The following is a 3,412-nucleotide window of genomic DNA, read 5'->3' as shown; positions in this document are numbered from 1 at the left end:
CATCCCCCATCCTGCAAGAAAAAAGGGGACCTCGCATGTGTTCTGGAGCTAAGCTGCACCACTCTGAAAGCACTCACGCTACCTATCTTTTTGTTTGCAGTGTCCTCTGTAGTGCTGAAGAGCTCTTGTTCCCTTCCTTCCATTTGCTTAGGAGACAATGCTTTCAAAGAACAACTTGGATGGCTGTTGGCCACAAAATGGGCCCGTCACTGCTCAGCAGCTGTTTGAAACCTTCTGGTCCCAACATGCATGAGGATTTGCTCTTTCAGAATTTTATTTAATGAGGATGGTGACAGACTCATAGCTTCAGAACAATAGTTCATCTGTCCAAAGTAGACATATTTTATCAGAAGTCCTAATAATTCAAAACCGTTTCAGTATGATCTCTACAAAAAGACACGCTGTGTTCTCTAGCAAGCTGAGAGTGAGGCTCACAAAATCACACACACACACACACACACACACACACACACACACACACACACACACACAGAGTCTCATATCTGATAGTTCATTTTAGCATCCATTCCAATGGCTCTTCCTTTGCTTGAGAACATTTCTGAGGAGAAAGATTTAATTAGGTGCAGACTATGCTCATTAAAATTTTATCTTCTTAAATATTATTCTTTTAATGTTCTTTATTATGATTGATTTAATTTTTAAAAAATGATAATATAATTATTTTAGATTTTAATTATTTTATTCAAAATATGCATTCTCTTTCTGTATGTGTATTATGTTTATACATATATTTCCTTATGTGTCAAGAAAAAAATAAAACACAGCTAATTTTTTATATTCTGAAGTAAAACTTAAGGAAAAAGAAAAACATAGCTTCTATTCCTGGAGATGACAAGGACATCATGACTGAATTTAAACCAGAAGTTTATGAACATTATTAGCCCGAGACATATTTTTCCATGCTGTAGAACTGTCATGAGGTGGCTCAGGGTTTTTAAATTGTCTTTATTTGTTATTTTCACTCTCACCTCCCAATTAGAGCAGAGCTACAAACCTGCAGAAAATTAAGGCGGGAGGTCAGGGGCGCAGAAGACAGGGCAGCTAGGCAAAAAGATGATTTGTATTATTTTTATAAGATAGGAGCATCAAGCTCAGGAAAAGAAAGTTCTGACTGCTGGGGTGATCTGTATGAGAAAGCAGGTGACTTTTGGAGACATGGAGAACTCCCCTTCCTCCTCTAAATATATCCTTTATTCATTCAATTCAAAATATATGTATAGAGGACCTACTTTATGCCAGCAGCTGAGCCTGATTTGAGATACAAAGATGGAAAAGAGACCCCTCCTCTTTTTAGATAGTGTATAGTGTAGTGATCATACAGAAGGGAAGAGAAGACATTTAAGGTACACAGTAATCTATGTTATGATAAACACAAGTCTAGCAGCTATGGAGCATAGAACAGAAACATTTACCCAGTCCTTGGAATCAAGGGAAGCTTCCTGAAGGAATGATCGCCTGGCACCTGAAGGACCAACAGAAAGTTGGTGAAGGGAAAGAGGAGAACAGAAAGAACAGGCAAGAACAAGATGGATGGAAGGGAGAGGCAGGAATAAAAGCTTGGAGGCAGAGGGATAACATCCTATTCTGGTTCTATCATTTATTAGTGGTTTGACCTTGGGCAAACCACTGATCTTCTTTGAACCTCAGTTCCCATATCTGGGAAATGTGGATAATAAGATTTGTCTCTCAGTATTACTGAAAAGTAAATGAGATAATACATGTAAAATGCTGCTATTACTAGCAAGAGATAAAATACAACTTCAACCAGTTAACTACAAATGGCAGTGTATTGGAGGGTTACTGGGAAATGACATAGAACAAGAAGACCTTACAGAATGCAGGAGGTGTTTGTCAGAACCAACTGCAATCAGAAATTCAAATGCCATTAGGACATGATTGCTTCTCATATCTATTTCCATATGCATGTAAATGTTTTACTTCACTCCCACTGAACACAAGCTTTTTATTCATAGTAGATGATCATGGCCTCCCAAAAAGTCAGCTCCTGAGTTTTCTATCTTTGGCAGAAATTACTCCAAGAGAGTCTGCCTCTCTCAGTTCTAGTTCCAAAATTCTCAGGAAAGGACTGATTAGATGCCCACCCCTATACCATCAACTGTTGCCATTGAGTGAGGTCATAAAGTACTCATATGTTGGCTCCTGCAAAGACTTGGATGGTGGAAGTAGAGTTTCCAGGAACGGAAGGGAGTTGGAGGGGCAGATCAGTTTCTGGTTCTCAAAAATACTAATTAAATTTACATATCTTTGGTGGACATCTACTATGTGTCATACACAATGCAAAGAAGTCTAGATGCAATATAGAATTAAATGTTAGTCTATTGAGGTAGTTACTATTATTATCTCCATATCACAACTGAGGAAACTATAGAGAAGGGGTCACTTTCTCAGGCTTAATAAAGCTAGTCAGGTGAAAATCCAGGATACGAAACCAGGGACGCCTGGCTCAGCATTTGAGCTGTTGACTATTATTGATATTTAATTTAATAAATGTCTCTTTTCAGCTGCAAACCAGACTTCTTCTCCCCTTCACTGAGCAGAATTCCGAACCCTGGCGAGATGGAGAATAGCTATTTTCTTTACCTCTTCAGTGTTCAGGGCCAGCCAGAGACTGCAAGCAATTCTTCCATGAACATGAAAGCCAGAGCATAACTCAAAGGCAGGAGATCTTTGGATGCTGTAGGTCACACAGCTTTGATGTGATTCTGTAACCTATGTCTATATCATCTTCCTCTTTCCAGCAGCGTTTAAATATCATACCTTTCATGCTAAAAGTGACTTTCACATATGGGTGCTGATTTTTCATAAACTTTGGTGGTGTTAGTCCTCATTTCAACCTATAGATCTAACTAGAACTTAAAGAGACATGATTCTATGGTTCTAAAAATGGATGTGGGAGATTCTGATAGCAATTTTTAAAAGACAGATGCATTCAGTAACTGCAAGTTGATCATAAATTGGTTAAAGAATAGACCAAGTATGAGTCAATTCAAGGTTTTTCAGTAGGGTTTTATAATAAATGAATGCGTTTCCCAATAATGATCTTTGAAATTCTGAGTGGATCAGAACATCCACCTCAAATGTCTTCACTCAGCTCTGCAGTATATGTTCATCTATTGGTGTTTCAGTAGAGTAGAGGATGGAAGCATGGTGGCTTTGTTGACAAGGAAAGAAGGGAAGATATTACTGAAAGTGTGTTTGTTCATTAGTTTATTTATTCATTTATTCAACCAGTAATCATTGAGGTGGAGAGAAATGTAATTGAGGAGGGGAATACAGTTGTAGCGTAATGTCTATAATATTAACTTCTATATGTAATATTTTATTTTAAAATTCCAAAGCAAAATATAAAGATTTGTTTAAAGCATATTGT

This window comes from Rhinolophus hipposideros, assembly GCF_964194185.1.
Source record: "Rhinolophus hipposideros genome assembly, chromosome: 10".
Classification (NCBI taxonomy): Eukaryota; Metazoa; Chordata; class Mammalia; order Chiroptera; family Rhinolophidae; genus Rhinolophus; species Rhinolophus hipposideros.
The sequence above is the reverse complement of the archived record's forward strand: the minus strand, read 5'-3'. Positions refer to the sequence as shown.